Below are 7,091 nucleotides of genomic sequence, written 5' to 3'. Positions count from 1 at the left end.
TAAAATATATAATAAATATATATAATGGCTGTCAACTGATTAAAATATTTGATCGTAATTAATTGCATTTTTGTCCATAATTAACTCACAATTAATCACATTTAATTGCAAATGGAAATACGTTTTTATCTATAATAAGTAGGGAAAATCTCTTTGTGGTAAACGATTGGATGCGCAACTACAGCAATAATTACATCAAATTTTATTTAATATGTAAATATATAATTATGGATGTCAATCGATTAAAATATTTGATCGCAATTAATTGCATTTTGTCTGTAGTTAACTCACAATTAATCACATTTAATCGCAAATGGAAATACATACGTTTTTATCTATAATAAGTAGGGGAAATCTCTTTGTGGTAAACGATTGGATGCGCAACTACAACGATAATTACATCAAATTTTATGTAAAGGGATATCAATTTGGGAACTTTGAGACATTATTTTAAAAAATACAGTCAGCAAGCGTAATTTTGTATTACTATTTTTCTTTATTATTAGCATATTAGCTCTTAAATCGCCCACAAACGTTCAGCAAATACAAAATGTGAGACCTCTCACACTAACATGTTTTTATTTATTTGTGTCAGCTCAAAATAAGATTTGTTTATTTATGATACTGGTTTTAAATTTGAAATGTTTGTGAGTAAAAAAGCCTATTTAGGAATATTCAGAAAGGTTTATTATTAAAGAATTGTCTTAATTCACCTTTTCTTCATGAAATGTACAAATGAAAATACCTAAAACATAGGGCAATAGTCATAACACATTTCATCCAAAGTTCATTTCTCTCTTTTTTTGCGATTTGTCCTACTTTTGTCCTACGCAGGCATAAACTTAAATAATTTAAATAATTTAATAACAACTTACAATATCATCAATTATTAACAGTATGTAAGTAGGGGTCGTCACCATTTTCCAGTCCTTGCCAACCTGGGTAGTTATGTTCCCATCAAAACATTAAAAAACACTAAAAATCTTCAAAAACGGAACACATTACTACGAAAACTCAAATTGTTCAAGCCTAATGTATGTCGTTTTTGCAGCTTCATTGATACATAATAACTTTTAGTAGATAATTCTTATAAAAACATCCTTCAGTCCTCGAGGAAATGAAATTTCGATAGAATTGCTGCCATGGCAACATCTATGCTACCGTTGTTTACAAGCAATCAGTTTTGGTTTTGGCGCATCAAAACTAATCCTTACTGTCACCCTTATCTCTTTAAAGGACTCCGACTGGTTCTGAACAGTTCAAATTTGGGAAAGATGGATGTGAGATTACATAGTAGCGTTCTTCTTCTCAACCCATCCGACCCCCCAAGGTTGGATAGAATGGGCTGGAACGGGAGGAGTAGTATTGTTCACTTTCTCTTTCTATACAGTCACTCAGTCACAACTCCTCTAAAGAATACCAATGTCGTTCTCTTGGATGGAAGCAGAAAGCGCAATTGAGTCAGAAGGAGGGATGCTGTCACTGAGCTGAAATGCTAAAGGTAGAAATGAATTGAGGACAATTGCGCTGATTTATACATCACAGCATAACGTAAGTCATGTTTTAATCATGATCGCCTCGCAATACACAGGCTGTGACGTTAAAAAATGTATTAAAATCAATCACGGTATGGTCGGGAATGATAAACAGGGATCTGGTTTGTGTGGAAACTACATAAATGGTGTGACATCACAGTATCCTCTCAAACAAAGAAGACGCTTATCATTCATTTTGCCGTATTTTTGAATTGAGGCAACTGGTGTTTTCTTGTTTGTTGGAAGTATTTCGGTTCTATAAGTTTGGATTTTTGCTCACCGACTGACCTCCGTAAAAAATAGATCGCTGGCCCGCCTTGTGACAAAGCAGCTCCTCCGTGGTCACCCTTTCCATTAGACAGGGGGTCAGCAACCCACGGCTCCAGAGCCGCATGTGGCACTTCAGTCTCTTTGTTGTGGCTCCCTTTGCAATGCTCAAGTATTTTTTTAACACCTGAATGGGGAAAAAAAAATTGAAAATTTTTGAAAAAAAAAAAAATTGAAAATTTTTGAAAAAAAAAAATTTGAAAATTTTTGAAAAAAAAATTTTTGAAAATTTTTGAAAAAAAACAAAAATTTGAAAAAAAATTGAACTTTCTGTGAGATCCTTTACTAACAAGACTACTTCATCAAGTCTGCCTATTCTCCTCTGAACTACTTTGATACCCCAAAAATTCCCTCCAAATCTAGCAGTCAATCAAAATCTTGGGAGACTCGCACGCGGCCCGCCAAATGTGGCCCGCAGGACACTAGTTTGAGGCCCCCGCCTTGAAAGTTTAATGTTAGTGCGGCCCGCGCAAGTTTGATATGGATTCTGTAAAAAATTATTACATTTGATTAATGTTCATGTTAAAGGTTAAATAACTCTTAATAGTTATCCTCCCTATCCGTGTGGAAGTGGTAAGTTTTTGGCTATTTAAGTTTAAAGGAAATAACTTGAAGGCTACCGTTTTATTATTATTATTATATTTATTTATTACTGTTTGATTGATTTTCTTTATTCTTGATTTGTTTATTTATTTTTCATCTTATTTTGTGTAGAAAAATAAAAATTAAGATATTTGAGAACAGTGGAAAATCGGAACCAAAGCAAATTTATTAATTTTTCTGTTTTTAATTTGTTTTTTTGGAAAACCTGATGCGGCCCAGTCTCACCCACACCCTAGCTCCAGTGGCCCACAGGTAAATTGAGTTTGAGACCCCTGTTTTAGAGGCTTATTTTTCCCCTTGACTTCCACACTGTCGGAGCTCCGCAGTGTTTGACTTTAGAGGTTCCAGTACGGTGTGAATGCTTGACTCTCTCTCAGCATGAACACAATCTGTTTTGGAGGAATGAGGTGCCAGCGGGACTTGTTTGTTCATGCATTCGTTTATTGGGGATTGTGATGCACAATTCACCCCCCCCTACCCCCTCCAACCCTCACCCGGTCCTTCATATTCACATCATCAGTATTCTAGTATTGACGGTGCAAGAAGTAGTGGACGTAAAAGAAGAATGATAAACAAGTTAATCTCACCTCCAATCAAGGCCGAGCCGAGCCGAGCCGAGCTGAGCCGAGCTGAGCGCTAAGTGAATCAGGGGAAAGAGGAACCGGAATGTTGTGTTAGTCAACTCCACCGGAGTCCATTACAACAGGTATGGTGTTACACGCAGCGGGAATAATGTGTTTTCCAGTGAAATTCAATTTGTCGTGAAACAAGCGGAGCATCCCAGCGTTTTTTTTTTTTTTTTTTTTACTGGCAAACAAAGTAAGAAGCCGCGATTAATTTGAGGGCAGCGGCCTCATTAGAGAGTTAGCTTTTAGAGTAGGACAACAGTCACAGCCTCACATTAAGATGTGGCCTATTTATTATGAATATGAACCAGAGTTTGGAGTTGAGATCCTATTAAATAGTTTTTGGCCTGTGTCGGTACAGACACCGCTGTTGATAGCCGCCCTTTTCCTGGGGTTTTAACATCCACTGAATGATAATTAGCTCCTCTTTCTGCTCTTATCTCCTACCTGCAGAAATGGCCATTTTATGCAGTGTGCACCCCAGCCAGGCAAAGTTGATGCTCCCAAGAGGAGGCGCAGCCGCCATGTTCCAGACAATGGAAATGAACTCGGAGACAACGCCTGGTTGATTTAGATGCCGGGCAACGCAGAAGTAAATGAAGATCCAGGCCAGACAGAGCTTGCTCTTTGGCCCCCTGCGGCTGACGCGGCCTCCACTCGGAATGATGCTGGCTGGCCGGCAGCCTCCGCCCAGCGCCGCACGGCAACCTGCTGGAGTAAAAGGAAAAAAAAAAAAAAAAATGCAAATGTCATATTGTTGAAATGCTGAGAGCTAAATGTCAGTCCATCTTTTCAATGTGGGATATGAGCTTGACGTGTGGAGGGGGGTGTATTGATGTTTGATAGCGGCAAAAAGGTAGGTTATGCTAACATGTGTGGTATTTGAGCAGAGAATTAAGGATCTGGAATGTCCTCCAGCTGAGAATATCCTGCCTGCAAACCTTTGATTGTAGCCTTCTCCAAACTGCTATTGCCATCAGGTGAAAGGACACGTTCGCATTAAATACACAGCATTAGCGCTCGAACAAATATTCATAAAAACAATCATTGCCAGATATGAAGCATTGTCTGAAAGCTGGGACTCGAGCATTGTTATTTATTCCCGCATTCATTTTTATGCGCTATTACTTTTTCTGCTTACAAAATACTGATTTAAAAGTAAGATTTCAAAGTAAGCTCATGGACAGGAAAGTAATGATGTCATAAGATTGAACCGAAGCACTTAATTGTGCTGATATCATCGCCGTCGTGCTCTCAGCCACTAGGGGGCATAGTTCAGCACTCGCCAATGAAGATAGTTTTTTATTTTATTGTCGGTCAAACAACCAAACAACCAAATAAACATAACTGCTCGCTACACAACTTAACAGACACATGCTAACACACAACATGCTAACCACTGGATAGGAACATTTGCATTGGTAACCAGGGATTGCTATGATATGCTATGATGTATTAAATTCAAAAATGGCTACCTTATGGATGGATGGATAGATAGATACTTTATTCATCATCCAGCAGCTTACACATTTGGTAGATAGATAAACTTCCTTTATTGTCATTGCACAATAACACAGCAGTGAAATTGCCAACGAAATGTCGTTGCCTGGCTCCCGTATAATAATAAATAATAATAATAATAACAATATGGAAAATAAATAGATGACATCAAATATGAACAACAATGTACAGCGTTAACAGTGAATTGCACAAATAATTTAAATAACTTTGAATAAATAATAATAATTTAAAGTTTTGTGAATGACAACGTAGTAAAATTATGAGAAGTTGTATGGTTACAACAAACGTAAATAAGTAATACTTAAGGGAAAATATATAGTACCTTGTACTAGTAGAAAAATTTTTTAATAACATGACAATAAAATCAGAATATGAGAAAAAAAGTGTAATATTGTTGTAAAAATTTGTAAAGTAACAAGCTTTAATGAGAAAGAAATTGGAATATTCTGAGTTAAAATTCATAATAATAGTTTATATAATGTAATAGTAATTGTTAACATTATAAGAAAAACAGAATAATTTTGTGGGAATATATTTCTAACATTACAAGAAAATTGTAATATTATGAGTGTCATAATGCTAATATTATGAGAAAAAAAGAAAAAATAAAAAAAAGAAAAAATATTATAATATTAGGAGAATAGAGTCATTACATTAAGAGCAAAAAGTAATAAGAATAAAATGAAAACTTTCATTATTACAAAAGTAGATTTGTAACATTATAGCAAAAATTGGTGAAAAGTCACAATATTGTGATAGTATAATTGTAAAGCTGTGTTTTTTTTGGGGGGGGGCAAGCGCTAGCACATTTTAGCGTTATTGGTGCAGGGGAAAAAAGCAATAAAATCCAACTTCATGAATCATCAGCAGTCTTCACCTTAACACAGGTACGTTCATCCTCCATTATGCCGTTATTCTAGTAATTATTATATTATATAATCTCTTATTTTCTTTTCAGCGTTGCCCTCCCTTGTAGCTAACGTATGCGTATGCAAGGTCAGAGCCGATCCAGATTGTTTCTTTTGACTGCGGCTTCTTTCCATTCTAACATGGAAAATCCCATTTGACATAATGAGATGCTTATAGTGTATAGGTCCAATAGGCCTCAGTGATCAGTGCGCTTGTTGTCTTTGTACTGGTAGAACTGCAACATGTCAACATATTAAAAACAGGAAGTGAACAAAATGTCAGTCATTTTAAGAAGGGGTAGGATTAAATATGATCAAGATCTTCTGGACACGGTGATTGGTGCAAGCATTAACATGTGATGTTCCTTAAAGGCATAGTTCTAATTTTTTGACATGAAGTTCTATGACGTCCCCATCAGCGGTGTAGTGCATCAATGGTGACTTACCCCCAACGTATTTGCGGTTACTTGGTGAGGACCTATTATGTTCATTTTCTGTGCTTTTTATTGAGTTGTGGACTCTTATAGAGCAGATACACATAAGCCACACGGAAAGCTTTCTAGATCTTCCAGATTCTGCACCTCTTTGTTCAGTGCTTCCATGGACTTCCTTGGACCGTTGATGCACTACACTGCTGATGGGGTTGTCATACAACTTCATGTAAAAAAATCTCCAATTATTTTGTTAAATAAAACAAAACCATTACCAATACTGGTCGAGTGTTTAGCGCGCAGGCATCACAGCTAGGACACCCGAGTTCAATTCCACCCTCGGCCATCTCTGTGTGGATTTGCATGTTCTCCCCGTGCATGCGTGGGTTTTCTCCGGGTACTCCGGTTTCCTCCCACATTCCAAAAACATGCTAGGTTAATTGGCCACTCCAAATAAATAAACTCTGCTTCTTCCTACTCCTTTCATTAATGTAATTTGGTTACGTATACCTGAAATCAATCATGACAACTGTTGATACGCTCTTGTATTGGATCTCATGTGATGATGCAGGACTTCTGTAATTCCTAAAACAGGGAGACAAGGTAAGATTAAATAAACTCTGCTTCTTCCTACTTCTTTCATTAATGCAATTTGGTTAAATATACCTGAAATAAATCATGACAACTGTTGATACGCTCTTGTATTGGATCTCATGTGATGATGCAGGTCTTCTGTAATTTCTAAAACATGGAGACAGGATGGGATTAAATAAGTTCTGCTTCTTCCTACTTCTTTCATTAATGTAATTTGGTTAAGTATAACTGAAATTAATCATGACAACTGTTGATACGCTCTTGTATTGGATCTCATGTGATGATGCAGGACTTCTGTAATTCCTAAAACATGGAGACATGGTAGGATTAAATTCTGCTTCTTCCTACTCCTTTCATTAATGTAATTTGGTTAAGTATACCTGAAATAAATCATGACAACTGTTGATACGCTCTTGTATTGGATCTCATGTGATGATGCAGGACTTCTGTAATTCCTAAAACATGGAGACAGGGTAGGATTAAATAAACTCTGCTTCTTCCTACTCCTTTCATTAATGTAATTTGGTTAAATATACCTGAAATAAA

The sequence above is a fragment of the Doryrhamphus excisus genome, linkage group LG12 (genome assembly GCF_037039965.1).
Source record: "Doryrhamphus excisus strain RoL-2023G ecotype Guam linkage group LG12, RoL_Dexc_Guam_v1.1, whole genome shotgun sequence".
NCBI classification, from domain to species: Eukaryota; Metazoa; Chordata; class Actinopteri; order Syngnathiformes; family Syngnathidae; genus Doryrhamphus; species Doryrhamphus excisus.
This window is presented reverse-complemented; position numbering follows the sequence as displayed.